The sequence below is a fragment of the Muntiacus reevesi genome, chromosome 1 (assembly GCF_963930625.1).
Source record: "Muntiacus reevesi chromosome 1, mMunRee1.1, whole genome shotgun sequence".
NCBI classification, from domain to species: domain Eukaryota; kingdom Metazoa; phylum Chordata; class Mammalia; order Artiodactyla; family Cervidae; genus Muntiacus; species Muntiacus reevesi.
In genome coordinates this window covers 220,251,433-220,268,329 of record NC_089249.1, presented here as the reverse complement: position 1 = coordinate 220,268,329, position 16,897 = coordinate 220,251,433, and the positions used below count along the sequence as shown (strand labels likewise).

General features: G+C 37.7%; 1 pseudogene; it reads right to left on the bottom strand.

Annotated features, from left to right (window-relative positions):
* Positions 1-15,276: 15,276 nt before the first annotated feature.
* On the bottom strand, positions 15,277-16,231 carry LOC136157926 (olfactory receptor 2T11-like; annotated as a pseudogene).
* Positions 16,232-16,897: the final 666 nt, after the last annotated feature.

The following is a 16,897-nucleotide window of genomic DNA, read 5'->3' as shown; positions in this document are numbered from 1 at the left end:
CTCTCCAGCATTTATTGCTTGTAGACTTTTGGATAGCAGCCTTTCTGACTGGCGTGTAATGGTACCTCATTGAGGTTTTGATTTGCATTTCTCTGATAATGAGTGATGCTGAGCATCTTTTCATGTGTTTGTTAGCCATCTCTGTGTCTTCTTTGGAGAAATATCTGTTTAGATATTTGGCCCATTTTTTGATTGGGTCATTTTTATAAGATGAAACCATAGGGAGGTACCTCTGAGGTGTTTGAATAGAGGTGTTTAGGTACTCTTTTCCTTTGAGAGAGATCTACAAATTTAATTCATATTTATTTTATTCTTTTTGTAATTACTAATACAAATTTCTTAAATATTTGGTCATGCCTATTTTTCTACCCACATAAGATGTGCTGTGCTGTGCTCAGTCGCTCAGTCGTGTCTGACTCTTTGCAACCCCATGAACTGTAGCTCTCCAGGCTCCTCTGTCCACGGGAATCTCCAGGCAAGAATACTGGAGTGTGTTTCCACACCCTCCTCCAGGAGATCTTCCCAATCCAGGGATTGAACCCGGGTCTCCCACATTGCAGGTGGATTCTTCACTGTCTGAGCCACCATATAAGATAAGGCTATGTAAATATAAAATGGCATATTTTAAAAAAGTAATTTTCTCACATATTCTCTGATAAAACAGAGAATCTTTCTTATAAAGTTGTACAAAAATAACTCCGCCAAAATCCAGTTGAATTTTTGCAAATGGACATCAAGTGTTAAATGGTGGTCTCAGCATTTTAGCACAATTGAGTTGGTAATTTCCATTAAAGTGTATTGATAATTTTATAGATACTTATGCTATTAGGAATATCAAAGATAACACACAGTTACATGACATTTTAAGACATCTATTTTCTGATTTATCATAGTCTTTGCAATGTTCACAGTGATTCCCTAATGTCATTAGCAAGTTAGGTGGAACAGATGGAGTACTAGTGAATGGTGGAATGCCTAAAACACACATAAAAGATGAAAGAGAGACTCAGATGAAAATGTTTGATAAAGATGAGAGGGAATGTTATGCTTATTTGTGATCTGTTAATCAAATAGTTTTCTTTTTAAACATTGTATGAAAAAGGGTGTTTCTTTCAAAAGCCTAAGAATATTTCATAGAAGGAAAAATTATAGAAAACTTTTTTTGCACTGCCAACTGATTCAATAAAGTGGTAGTGGTTTCCGTGTTTATTTTTTTCTTGTTTCTCCGGCATTCTTTCTTGCTTCCTTTCTATTCATTACCCTAAAATCCAATCAATTTCCTTTATAAAAATAAGTTTTTAATTTATTCCTCTTCTTTCCATTTCAAAATATTTTCTTCAATAATTATTCACTCTGTTAGTCTTGTTAGCTGTGAAAATTGATGCCTTGAAGAGCATTTTATTACTGTCCAAGTACAGAGTTTATATTAAAACTCATAAGGAGCAGATTCAGGGTTAAAATTTCTCAAGAGATAAAGTTTGATTATTTTGATTTTTTTCAGACATAAACTTAGTAAGGAATATGTTTCAAGTGAGCATCTTCAAATGACCTGACTTTTTCTTCCTGAAAGGCTCAAAAGATTGGAAACAAACTCTGAATGGAAAAAAAAAAATTAAAAAGACAGCCCTAAAAAAAAAAAAAAAAAAAGACAGCCCTGACATAATGCAGACTGACATATTTCACCTCCAAAAATAGAACACAAATTATTTTTAAGCATTCAAAAATATTAACCAAGGTAGACAGTTTTCTGGGTCATGAAAGCAACCTGAAAATGTTAAAACACTGAAATCATACCGACTGTACTCTCTCAAATAATGAAATAAAACTGAAAATAAAAACAATATGTTTTTAAAATTTAGAGAAAAATCTTTAAGTATGTGGAAATTAGTATACATCTGAGTAAACTGAGGTAAGAGGAGTCTCAAAGGAAAATGCCTAGAATAAAACTATCAGTCTTGTATATAAATAAAGTTTAACTATTTTTCAAGAGTAAAAGAAAACTTAGTTTAATAACAGATTTTTCAGGATGGAGTCAAGATGAAGAAACAGGAGGACATGGAGTTTGTCTCTCCCCATAAGTACATCAATAATACATCAACTAATTAAACAGTTCTCACAGAGCACCTGCTGAACACTAGCAGAGGATCTCAGATGCCTGAAATGATAAGCAAATCCCCACACATCTTGGTAGGACAAATGAAAGAAAAAAGAAAAGAGGAAGCAACTACATCCTTGGTGGGAGCTGAAAGAGAGGAGAGGTTCCCTAACTCAGAGAAGCACCCTCACCTGTGCAGAGATCAACTGGGACAGAGAGGTAGCTTTAGTGACTTGTAAGGGAACATAGCAACCCTAAAACCTACATGGATGGTCCATGCCTCAACCCTGCACACCCAGCCTGAGTCTTGTTTCTGCTGGTGTGAAAGGGGCTGGATGCTGGAACATGGGATTCAGAAAGTGGGTCCAGGGAGGCGAAAACTGTTAGCTGCAAAGAGGTGGGAGTAAGGAGCTCCAAAACCAGAAATTTCACGGAAGAAGCTTGAGCAGCTATTTAAGAAAGGTGCCATTGTTGAGTGTGTGTGCAAGGCGCAGGGCTGCCATTGTAGTCCCCTCCCCAAACTCTTGCCCCAGCCTCTGCTGGTATTAGGAGGGATGCCAACCTGAATAGGCTTTCTCACCCAGCTCACAACTGCTTCTTCCAGTCCCACAGGACCAGATGGGTTTGTGCACTTCACCCACCAATGCCTCCACCTCTGTCTACCTGTCTACTTGGGCAGGTGCCTGTGCTTCAGGCAGGCTCAGGAGCAGACATGTGTTGAAGAACACATACAGAAGTGGGGTTGAAACCACACCTGAGCACTAGGGGCTGTGCAACTAAGGAAGAAGAGCTAAAATCTCTGCTTATGGCTGCAGGAGTTACAGATTTACCCCCTGTGTTGCTTTGTAGACTTAGCACCTGTGGAACTTCTGAATGTATGAGTGCTCCCAAAGCTGAGATGAGTCTAGTTTTAGCATCTGTGGGCTTTGTGAGCATGTATGCACTGAGAAAGAACTAGAACCATTTTCCCAAAAGGAAGCACTTAAAAGAGATTAAAAGGAAAAAGAACAGGGAAGAAAATTCTGTGGTTATCTCGGCTTTCTTCTTATTCGTTCAACACTTCAGCATCTATGTAACCAATTCCCTGTATTAATTTTCTTCTTTTGAAAAAAAATAGATTGTGTATTTATAACCATGCTACATCATAAGCTGTGTGAAGGAAAGACTTTCTTTTACCTCCACTATACTATAAACCCTAGTACAGTACCTGGTGTTTAATAAAATTATATGAATTGATTTTGTAGAATAATATAGAAAGTATTTCATTACTATTAATCATATTATATATAGTCATGCTCTTTCTGTATATAATTTTAATTATAAGTATACTGATTCATGCTTTTCAATAAAGTAAGATGTTTCCACTTACATTTTTGGCCTTTTAAGTTAATGTTTCATGTTGTTTTGTCTTGTGAGCTAGATTTATATATATTTTTAATCAGTGCATATGGACCACACACATCTAAATATGTACTATGTATTCAGTTATCATAGTCAGGTCATTTCTTAAGTGTATTATCACAATGATTCATTACTGTGTATAATTCCTGTGTTCACATCCTAACTACTGTTTTCTTTGGTCCAGATATTACTTAATATAAATCTCTGATTCTTTCTTTCATTTTCAATGTTTTTAGGGTGAGGATGACTCTCCCTAGTCAAAGACAGATGTGTGAACTCCCACCATCATGTCTACATTCCAATGAACCCCAGCATATTTACTACTTTTCCATGATGCACATGCACATGTAAACATACTTGCACTTCAACTATGCGAAGCAATTTACTAAGCTATGAGACATATGTTCATAAAAAGACTTCATTTTATATAAAATTTTAACTGAAATACAAAATTCATAGTAAAATATGCAAAAGCATTGGTTATGTATGTAAATAAACACAAAGTATATATACTCATTTATTCACTACTTGAACAAATGAGGAAAATATTACCAACATTAAGAAATTCTACTCAGGTGCCATTTAGTCATCAAAAATAATTAGAATCCTGACTTCTAACTTGAATTTCTAAGTGGCATACTTTGGTATGTACTCTGTACAGATATTTGTTCATCTGAGTGTACACTAGAGGAAATGACAAGGCAGTCTGCATGTGTATCTCACAACCTTTTTGTCCCATTGCCAGCCCTGCAGAGGATGACAGTTGTGGCAACTGACTGTTAATCTTTTTCTCCAAGACTGGTTATCAACTAGGGAATAGTGCTCAATAGTGCTCAATAGTCCTCATTCCAGACCACTGACTTTCTTGACATTGGGAGCATAAAACTTGGGAGTAGTGACGCTTGTTTATCAAATACTGAATTTAAGGAAAGCATAGTAATCATTGGTAAATTATTTTGTAATTTTAAATATTCATGTTCTGAAAAAAACATTAGTGACTTCTTAACAAGATAGATTTGTTAAGCAATGAAATAGTATACATCCATTTTTAAAACAGTAATTTTTAATAATGTCTTAAATATACATGTTGGAATGGTAAATAGGAAAATCAGTATTAATCAGCAAAGAAAAATTTTACAGAAAAGAATCACAAAATAGTGTATCCCCCAAATAATTCCTTCACCAATGTAGAAATACTTACAATAACTATCTTTCTTTTAGTTATAAAGAGAGAGAACTTACCTTAGAAAAATATTTAAACCAGTAAAATTTTCTTATATTAATAAATACAGAAATATATCTGAAGAAAAAGAAAAAAATATATTGTATCTTTTAATTGTTTCTAGATTATTCTTAGAGCAAAAATATGGAGCAAAAATAAGACAGAATATATAAAGACTAGAGCCTAATAAAAGCCATCTCCAAAGATAACTCTAATAGGTTATTGACATTTCACAATTCAGGATTTTTACACAGAATCACTGAGAATATTATTGTTCCAACAAATCCTTCCCCTTATCCAGTTAGGTTATATCATGCTGAGCCAATTATTTCTATGAAGAGTCCAGACACTAAGAACAGTGAATTGTCCATATTCCCTGGGACTCAGTTAGGTATCTGATTCTAAAGATTGAGTCCTTAATCCAAAATGAACTGTGGGTCCTAGGGTCAATAATAATGATGACGGTGGTGAGTGATGATAATAGCTCAAACAAGCACAGTGAGCCAGGAAAGAAGTCTTTTTATGTTACACACTAATGCTTATACAGATAAAGAAACTGAATCACAAAGAGGTTAACTTACTACGTGCTTAGTTGCTCACTCGAGCCCGAATCTTTGAGACCCTATGGACTATAGCCTGCCAGGTTCCTCTTTCCATGGGGATTCTCCAGGCAAGAGTACTGGAGTGGGTTGCCATGCCCTCCTCCAGGGGATCTTCCCAACCCAGGGATCAAACTCAGGTCTTCCATATTGCAGGTGGATTCTTTACCATCTGAGCCACCAGGAAAGCCTAACTCACTGAACCCAAAGCCAAAGGTGGTAAAGTTGGGGTTGCAATGCTTATCTGTGCTCTAAAATACAGACTACTCCCTCTACTACTAATGATGATGTTAACCAATGCTAACCAAAAACCTGCTCAGTGTGGAAAATATTTAACAAGTAAAACAAAAATCAGCATCAATGTTTCTAAGATGATCTTAATGTCGTTTTGTTGTGTTTCTTGTTTGTTTTATCCCTTCAATCATACATACTGCTTTAATACACCAAAGACATATGATGTATTTCTAGAAGAATACCATGCTGTTAATTTACCACAAGGTGGCAGAAAGATAATGATCAGATGACAAAAGCAAGCTTCCCTTTAGCTCAAAAGGTAAAAGTCACAGACTCAGACAGTCTCTGATGTAAGAAGTTTCTCCCTCTTCTTGATTTTTTAAATTGTCTTAATAAGACAGAAAACAGTATATATCCTGCACAATAATTGGGACATTGTTGCTGTTTAGTCAATACATCATGTCCAATTCCTTTGCGACCCCATGAGCTATAGTCTGTCAGTCTTCTCTGTCCATGGGATTTCTCAGGCAAGAATACTGGAGTAGGTTGCCATTTCCTTCTCCAGGGAATCTTCTCAAATCAGGGATCAAACCCACATTTCCTGCATCTCCTAAATTAGCAGGTGGATCTTTACTACTGAGTCATCTGGGAAGCCCAGCTTATTTACAAAGATAGATATCCCAGAATTAAAAAATCTGGAATTCAAACACCAATGAGTTATACTACAAGCCTGTGATCTTAAGGTCACTCTAATTTGCAGCTGAAATTGGTGTATGGATTGGAAGGAATTTAAAAAATATATTTAAATGAAAAGAGAAAATAAAACTTATAAAAAGCAATCAGTTCAAGAGCTGAACTGTCACTTATCAGGCATACACAAAGACAGAACTATGAACATTTTAATAAAAACTGCTGGAACACAGAAAGTGTTCACCTACTACCATTTAAGCATGAGGAGGATACCAGACACCTAATTAATGCCCCTAAAGCTATCCCAGGGGCTACCTAGGTGGCTTGGTAGTAAAATAATCCATTTGCCAATGCAGGACATGCAGGAGATGCTGGTTCCATTCCTGGAGCGTGAAGATCCCGTGGAGGAGGAAATGGCAATACACTCCAGTTTTCTTGCCTGGGAAATCCCATGGATAGAGGAACCTAGAGGACTATAGCCCACTGGATCACAATGAGTTGGACATGACTGTGTGACTGCACGTACAGCTATCCCATCACCCAGGATTAACAGGCAATGCTTTCCTGGAATCAATGTTTTATGGACATATAATCGCAATAGATTGTAAGAAGTATTACTGCTATTTGGAGAGGTTTTAGTGGATTTGACTCCCACATTTAGCTACCAAGTAGTGTGAATCACCACACCTTGGTTGGTGACTACTTACTGGCTGATTCAGCTTGCTCTAACAGGCTGTTGCAAGGGATCCAACCAGTCCATTCTAAAAGAGGTCAGTCCTGGATGTTCATTGGAAGGACTGATGCTAAAGCTGAAACTCCAATACTTTGGCCCCCTCATGCGAAGAGTTGACTCATTGGAAAAGACCCTGATGCTGGGAGGGATTGGGGGCAGGAGGAGAAGGGGACAACAGAGGATGAGATGGCTGGATGGCATCACCAACTCAATGGACGTGACTTTGAGTAAACTCCGGGAGTTGGTGATGGACAGGGAGGCCTGGCGTGCTGTGATTCATAGGGTCGCAAAGAGTCAGATGACTGAGCAACTGAACTGAACTGACTGAACAGGCTGTTGAATTCCCAAGACTACAAATCAAACAAAAACCAAGAACCAAAAATTCTTCTGTTGTTTGGCACTGTGACTGTCTTTTTAAATGCTCAGTGGAATATGACAGAAGTTATATACTCACAAAAAGAAAAGTCAGTGGTACATTAGGGCTTCCCAGGTGGCCCCAGTGGTAAAGAACCTGCCTGTCAATAGGAGACATAAGAGATAAAGGTTCAATACATGGGTCAGGAAGATTCCCTGGAGGAGGTCATGGCAACTCACTCCAGTATTTTTGCATGTAGAATCCCATGGAAAGAGGAGCCTGGTAGGCTACAGTTCATGGGGTCAAAAAGAGTCAGACATGGCTGAAGTGACCCAGATGGCACACATACAATAGAGGTAGGAGTAATAGTTACTGGCACAGTGGAGAGAGGAAAATCTGTAATACCTATATAAAACCAGTCAGGATTTGGATAATATTATAATCATTCAAGATGGAACAATTATCTGCACAACGTTGATATTAAAGGAGAAATAAAAATACCGATTAGGTAAAAAAACAACCTTTGAAAAGGAAAACCAAATGCAACATCATCATAGGTACTTTGAAGAACTCTCTGATAAGCATGATAAAGATGTCCTGTTAATATTGCCAGAAAGAAACTCACTAAAGAGGAAAATAAAAAGTCAAGACAGATATCTATTTCCAAAGCCAATTTCATTGCATTAAATTGAAATTCCAGAGAGATATAAAGTGACCAGACACAGACAACAGTTTCTTATTCATCTTTCTGGCACTCATGATTAGGAAAGAATTCTTATTTATACAATTTATGACATTACTAAATACTTAAGTTTCAGTAATCAAATTGCTCAGTGATGACAACTTTAAGACAACACCAACACAGTTCCCTCAGATATTTACTGTGCATGGTGTAGTATTGTGTTATACTACGCTGCTAACAATGAAAGTGAAAAGATACTTACATATATATATATATATATATATATATATATATATATATATATATATATATGAGAAAGTCTGCATCTGTGCTGGAAAGAAATCTAAACATTAAACCTTCATTAAGCATGATGGAATTTGAGATTCCAGAAATGAATATGATTTACTTAGTTCTACCAAATGAAGAAGGGTATTCCTAGACAGTGTATTAAAAAGCAGAGACATCACTTTGCCAACAAAGGTGGTGGTGGTTTAGTTGCTAGGTCATGTCTGACTCTTGTGACTCCATGGACTGTAACCTGGCTCATCTGTCCATGGGATTCTCCAGACAAGAATACTGGAGTGGGTAGTCATTTCCTTCTCCAGCTGACAAAGGTCCATATGGTCAAACTTAGGTTTTTCCAGTAGTAATGTACAGGTGTGAGAGTTGGCCCATAAAGAAGGCTGAGCAATGAAAAATGGATGCTTTTGAATTGTGCTGCTGGAGAAGACTCTTGAGAGTCTCTCAGACTGCAAGGATATGAAACCAATCAACTATAAAGGAAATAAGCCCTTACTATTCATTGGAAGGACTGATTCTGAAGCTGAAACTCCAATACTTTGGCCACCTGATGTGAAGAGCCAACTCATTGGCAAAGACCCTGATGCTGGGAAAGACTTAAGGCAAAAGGAGAAAGGGGTGGCAGAAGATGAGATGGTTAGATGCATCACTGACTCGATGGATATGAAAGTGAGCAAACTCTGGGAAATAATGAAGGATGGGGAAGGCTGGTGTGTTGCGGTTCATGGGGTCGCAAACAGCTGGACATGATTTAGGGAATGAACAACAAAAACCAAATGAACAAATTAAAAAGCTGTTTGTTTCACTTTTCATAATCATTGTGGCAACAAATATCTTCTTTGTGTCTAACATGTAAGTATAGGATAGCAACAAAGTAACAGCAATAAGTGTGCTTCCATGTTTTTTTATTGGTGTCTTTGGAAGATGTCAATAAAGCTTTTGAGTACACTGTAGAAAGTGCTGAAGAAAATTTAGATGACTTAATGGACTATGTTGAAGAAGCTTATGCCATGGAACGCATGGCCAAGAAAGAAGACCAGAAACTCCAAGACTTCCACTAGAAACTTGGAATCGTTGTACATAAGTACTGAATGGCTGCAGGATAAACAAATCAGTGGAAGACTGACATAGCAGATTTCAAAAATTGATGATTATTGCATCACCCTTCAATTCAGGGATTTATTAAAGTGTTAAAAAAAGAAACAGCAAGACTATAAACAAATTATAGCACAGGTTCTTGGTCATCACACTAAAATACGGACATAAATTTCATAATGGTACTGACAAATTCAAACTTGTGTAATGAGAAATTGTTAACAGATATGAAAAATATATCAAGCAAATAATCAGGTTGATAGACACTTGAAAGCAACTGATCATTGCCCTAAGATTAACCCTGCCAAAATTTGTGAGAAGGAGGAACAAGAATAAATGTGAAATTCAAAATTTATCATAAATTATAGTAAAAATAAGGTAATGAAGATTATAACAATCTAAAATGTTTGTATTATTTAGTGAATCATAGGCCAAATATCTCAATGAACGTACTGAACAAAACCTAATTTCAAGGGCCTTTTTGTCATAGAACAAATATCTCAGTGCACATTTTGGACAGGATCAAGTATTAAGGACATTTTAGGGCAGACCAAATGCCAATACTTTGAACAGGACTAAATGTCCTGAAAAATGCTTGTGGTTGATGCTAGAGACGCTATTTCACAATAAATGAGAATTCAACTCAAAGCACGAATGTGTTGTGATGTGTTATTAATGTATATTTAAATAATTATAATGTTGAAGAGAAGGGTGTTACTTAATGATTCCAAATCACACCATGTTTTACAATAAGCTCCACATTAACAAGAATGTTGGTTCAGCTCAACAGAGTCACTCAGTCATGTCCAACTCTTTGAGATCCCATGGACTGCAGCAAGCCAGGCTTCCCTATCCATCACCATCTCCTGGAGCCTACTCAAACTCATGTCCACCAAGTCGGTGATGCCATCTAACAATCTTGTCCTCTGTTGTTCCCTTCTCTTCCTGCCTTCAATCTTCCCCAGCATCAGGGTCTTTTCCAATGAGATAGTTCTTCACATCAGGTGGCCAAAGTATTGGAGTTTCAGCTTCAGCATCAGCCCATCCAATGAATATTCAGGACTAATTTCCTTTAGGAGGGACTGGTTGGATCTCCTTGCAGTCGAAGGGACTCTCAAGAGTTTTCTCCAACACCACGGTTCAAAAACATGATTTCTTAGGCACTCAACTTTCATTATGGTCCAACTCTCACATCTTTACATGACCACTCGAAAAACCATGGCTTTGACTAGATGGACCTTTGTTGGTAAAGTAATGTCTCTGCTTTTTAAAATGCTCTCTAGCTTGGTCATAGCTTTTCTTCCAAGGAGCAAGCGTCTTTTAGTTTCATGGCTGCAGTCACCATCTGCAGTGATTTTGGAGCCCCCCAAAACAGTCTGTCACTGTTTCCATTGTTTCCCCATCTATTTGCCATGAAGTAATGGGACCAGATGCTGTGATCTTAGTTTTCTGAATGTTGAGTTTTAAGCCAAAGTCTTCCCACTCCACTTTCACTTTCATCAAGAGGCTCTTTTGTTCTTTTTCCCTTTCTGACATAAGGGTGGTGTCATCTGCATATCTCAGGTTATTGATATTTCTCCTGGCAATCTTGATTCCAGCTTGTGTTTTATCCAGCCCAGCGTTTCTCATGATGTACTCTGCATAAAAGTTAAATAAGCAGGGTGACAATATACAGCCTTGACGTACTCCTTTCCCAATTTGGAACCTGTCTGTTGTTCCATGTCCAGTTCTAACTGTTGCTTCTTTCAGATTCCTCAGGAGGCAGGTAAGGTCGTCTGGTATTCCCATCTCTTGAAGAATTTTCCACAGTTTGTTGTGATCCACACAGTCAAAGGCTTTGGTGTAGTCAATAACGCAGAAGTAGATGTTTTTCTGGAACTCTCTTGCTTTTTCAGTGATCCAGCAAATGTTGCCAATTTGATCTCTGGTTCCTCTGCATTTTCTGAACCCACCTTGAAAATCTGGAAGTTCATGTTTCACGTGCTGTTGAAGCCTGGCTTGGAGAATTTTGAGCATTACTTTACTAGCGTGAGAGATGAGTGTAATTGTGTGGTAGTTTGAACATTCTTTGGCATTGTCCTTCTTTGGGATTGGAATGAAAACTGACCTTTTCCAGTCCTGTGATCACTGCTGAGTTTTCCAAATTTATTGTCATGTTGAGTACAGCACTTTCACAGCATCATCTTTCAGAATGTGAAATAGCTCAACTAGAATTCCATCACCTCCACTAGCTTTGTTTGTAGTGATGCTTCCTAAGGCCCACTTGACTTCTCATTCCAGAGGTCTGGCTCTAGGTGAGTGATCACACCATCGTGATTATCTGGGTCGTGAAGAACTTTTTTGTATAGTTCTCCTGTGTATTATTGCCACCTCTTCTTAATATCTTCCACTTCTGTTAGGCCCATACCACTTCTATCTTTTATTGAGCCCATATTTGCATAAAAATGTTCCCTTGGTATCTGTGATTTTCTTGAAGAGATCACTAGTTTTTCCCATTCTACTGTTTTCCTCTATTTCTTTGCATTGATCACTGAGGAATGCTTTCTTACCTCTCCTTGCTATTCTTTAGAACTCTGCATTCAAATGGGTGTATCTTTCCTTTTCTGCTTTGTCTTTAACTTCTTTTCTCAGCTATATGTTGCTTACACACTTTATTTGAATAAAGAGAAAAATTCATTGAAACAGACTATGAGCAACTATTATATATTGCAAATTTTAGGTATTGAAAAAATATACATATAAATATATAAAACATGTGTTGCTTACATAAGACATGCTGAATCTGTAGAAATGTTGAAAGCAATTGCTTTCCAATTACCAGTGCCATTTTTGTTGCCATAATTAATTTTAGGTAATATACTGTAGCCATGAAATCAGAAAATGATTGCTTCATGGCAGAAAGTGATGACAAACCTAGACAGTGTGTTGAAAAACAGAGACATTACTCTGAGGACAAAGGTCCATGTAGTCAAGGCTATGGCCTTCTCAGTGGTCATGTATGGTTGTGAAAGCTGGACCATAAAGGAAGTGGAGTGTCAAAGAATTGATCCCTTCCAACTGTGGTGCTGGAGAAGACTCCTGAGAGTCTCTTGGATAGCAAGAAGATCAAACCAGTGAATCTTAAGGGAAATCAACCCTGAATACTCATTGAAAGGACTGATGCTGAAGCTCCAGTATTTTGGTCACCTGATGTGATCAGCTGACTCATTGGAAAAGTCACTGATGCTGGGAAAGATTGAGTGCAGAAGGAGAAGAGGACATCAGAGGATGAGATGGCTGGATAGGATGCAATGAACGTGAACTTAGGTACACTTTGGGAGATGGTGAGGGCCTGGGAGGCCTGGTGCTGCAGTCCATGGCGTTACAAAGAGTTGGACATGACTTGGTGACTGAACAGCAACAACAATGATTGCATGCTTATTATTAGCATGGCTCTACGTTGAGTACATTTACTGGCATATCTGAAAAACATGATTTTGATAAGTTCATAAGTCAATCCCACTTGGGGGTCATAAGACTACCTTATAATCTTACTATCTCTACGCAGTCAGAAGAGAACTTACTTGTATCACACAATCAGACAATGAACTGGCAAGGCTGACAGGAAAGATCAACCTCTCCACTTTTAAACTACTTTCTGTGCTCTCTTTCACTCTCAAAGGATATTCCTCTAGAAGAAACTTTCTTTATTTTTTGGCTATCATCAATTTACTGTATGTATACAGTTATTTCATAAACACCTCTGTAAAATCTCCCAACAACAAAAAAACACATTGATATCATATATCCTTCTAGCTTCTACTCCGTATCTCTGATATCATCTGAAAAAAGACAAACTGCATTTATACTCTAATATACTCATCTTGTCCTCTTATTGTCCCTATATTTTATCACGAAACTTCTCTGAGCACAAATTCGTTGAAATTGCTCTCATTAAGTTTGAAAGTCGTCTCCATACTGCCAAATTCAATGGTAAACTCTTTGTTTTTGTACTTCAGCAAGAATCTGTGCTTGTTGCATTTGAATACATTCTCCATCTTTGAACGATTTCTTCATCTGTATCTAAAGTATTACTTCTTAGTCCCACTTTTGTCTCACTAGCTTCCCGCTGAGCACAGGTGCTTTATGTCTCAGTCTCAAACCTCTACTTCTGCCTAAGAGATTCCAACTCGTTTTAAGTCTATAAATATTTTTTTTCTACTCTGAAGACTACCAGAGGTAAACCTTCAGTTCAAAACTCTAATGTGAACCCCAAGTACTTCACATATCTAGTAGGCATTTCAGCGGAGTCTCAGGAGCTGAATTCTTGATTTCTCCTATTGAAACTTGCCACTCTAGAAGTTTACAAGACTCAGTAAACAGAAATATTTTCTTTTTACCTGAGACCAAACTATTGTGCTATCTGTTATTCCACAACATTTCGTAACAGTAATTCTTTCCAGAAGCTTGCCTGTATTGTGTCACTATCCTATTCAATCCCACTTTGTTGTTCATTTGAAGCCTCCTAAGTTTCCTTCCTGTATCCAACCTAGTTCCCTGCTCTATTCTCCAAAATATAGACATAGTGATCCTTGTAAAAATGTACATCTTACCAAGTTATACTTTTATGGAAAATTCTTTAAGAGCACTTTATCTCACTGTGAACAAAACTAAAAATGCTTTCAAAACCTTTTATTGAATCACTCAGATGTGGGCTATGTAAATTTTCTTCCCATATACTTCAGTTTTCCTAGAATTCTGATGTTAACATGAAAGGAAGCATGGCAGAATTCTTTGATGTTAAAGAGTAGAATGTACTCAATTTGAGAAGGTATGTAGTGCTCAGACATTTTATAAATTCACACTAAGTTCACCTCAGCTCATCTACTATTAATTATGATCTTCTACTTGAAAGTCATTGTTTTTAGCACCAGTGCTACAAAAATGATCATAGAGTTTCTAATTCACTGGGGCAAATTCAATGATTAAAGACTGGACTAAAATTGTGCTTTGTCTTCTTAGTCATTTGGAACCACTATTTTTATATTGATTGAAAAATAATCACAGCATTTTTGACACCAACATTTTGTAGCTTAAAAAAAAATAATTTATTTTAATTGGAGGCTAATTACTTTACAATATTGTAGTGGTTTTTGCCATACATTGATATGAATCAGCCATGGGTGTACATGTGTTCCCTACCCTGAATCCCCCTCCCACTTCCCTACCTATCCCATCCCTCAGGGTCATCCCAGTGCACCAGCCCTGAGCACCCTGTCTCATGCATCAAACCTGGACTGGCAATCTATTTAATTTTGTAGCTTTGGAAAGTTTTTTGGTTGCTTGACCACATGCTCAGTCATTCAGTTGTGTCCAGCTCTTTATGACCCCACGGACCAGAGCCCACCAGGCTCCTCTGTCCACGGGATTTTCCTGGCAAAAATACTGGAGTGGGTTGCCATTTCTGTCTCCAGGGCATCTTCCCAATGCAAGGTTCAAACCTGGATCTCCTGCATTCCCTGCATTACCAAGTGGATTCTTTATCATTGAGCCAACTGGGAATCCCACTTGGCCATGAGGCAAGTGTGAAGGGAACTAATAAGTATTGTTTTGAACTCTAATATCTGCTCTTCCCCCCCCTAGAGTTAAGAATTAAGATCAGAGGAATTCTTTAACTTACTTACTGCATTGTTTTTGATAGTTTGATAAAAAAGTTCTGTATAACTAATAAAATATTTTGATTTCCTTCTTCTGGGAGGAAAAAATCAGCCACAGTACATCCTTTTAATTGCCAAAAATAAAAAATCATTCAGAACTGACCAGATAGTCTCTTGTGAAACAGAACACACTGGCGATGCTATTAGGGAAAACTGTTCCCAGATATTGAATCTCTAAGCAACATTTGTGGATGCTTTCTGTACAGATAAGCATTGTATGAATATCTTTTTAAATGCCCCCATGACATCCTTGTTTCTGAGGCTGTAGATGAGAGGATTGAGCATGGGTGTGAGAATGGTATAGAAGGCTGATACTACCTTGTCCTGCTCAGGGGTGTGAAATGACTGGGGCAGTACATAATTGTAGAAGGCTGCCCCATAGAAAATACTAACTATAGTTAAGTGGGATGAACAAGTTGTAAAGGCCTTTTTCTTCAACAGAGTGCATGCGGTAGACAGTGAGTAAAATTCGAGAATAAGATGTTGAGATAATAGATAAGGGGATGAGCAACATAAGCACACAGCAGATGTACATTAAGGTTTCATACTGGGACGTGTCTGCACAGGCCAATCTGAGAATTGCTGGAATCTCACAGAAGAAATGTTCGATGCTGTGGGAGTGGCAGTAGGGAAAATTCATGGTGATAGGGGTGAGCAGAAAGCCATCCAGGGATCCACCAAACCAGGCACCAGCTGCCAGCAGAAGGCACACTCTGCGGTTCATCAGGGCCGGGTACCTAAGAGGATTGCAGACAGCCACATAGCGGTCATAGGCCATGAGGCCCAACAGGAACAACTCTGATCCAATCATGGTCACATAGAGGAAGATCTGAATGCCACAGGCCACGAAAGAAATGGTCTTCTCTTTAGAAACCATGTCGACCAGGAGTTTTGGGACAGTGGTACAAATGAAAAGGGTGTCCATTATGGACAGTTGGCTGAGCAGAAAGTACATGGGTGTGTGGAGGCGACGGTCCACGTGAATCAAGAATATCATGACCAAATTTGCAGTTACAGCGACCACAAAAATAACCAAAATAACTGCAAAGACAATCCCTATAGTTTCACTGTTTAGCAAAAGCCCCAGGAGAACAAAGTCAGAGAAAGAAGTTCTATTCTTCATTGACATTTCCTACAACAGCTCCAGGGGAAAGGAAGCCACGAATACCAGGGGAAAGAAGGAGAGGAAAACACTTCTTGTAAGTGAGAAATTCGCAATGGCGATGACACCTCAGAGATTACTGGTTCAGGTAAAATTTTCCAAATTATAATGCTAGAGAAAAAAAAAAAAAGACCAAGAGACACATCATAAATCAATAACCCTAGATTTATTCTTTTTCTTTTTGGTGAACAATACTTTTTATATTGTATTCATATTTATGTTGCAATACATAGGTTTTGCTATTTGCTAATTGCATAATAAACTGGTATTTGCTATATCTGGATTAGAGTTTTAATTTACCTATCTTATTTATTCTGAATTTTTGGCCCTCAGAATCTTGTTTTTTGTCTCATAGTAGGGCTAAGTAAATACTGGTTGGAGGATAGAATGATTGATTCATTGATTATTGTTTGGGTGTCTAAAGGTGAGCAAAATGAATAATTTAAGATGTGAAGGGTGTAAAGAAGACAAAAACAACAAACATTAACAATAAAGAAAAACAACAACAAAAACCCCTTTATGTCTTTTCTACTCTCAATACTTTCATTTCTGACATTTCTGGTTATCAAATTTGCATGATTTTCTCCCCTTACCAAACAATTTCCAATTCTACAGATACTAGCTTGGTGTCTT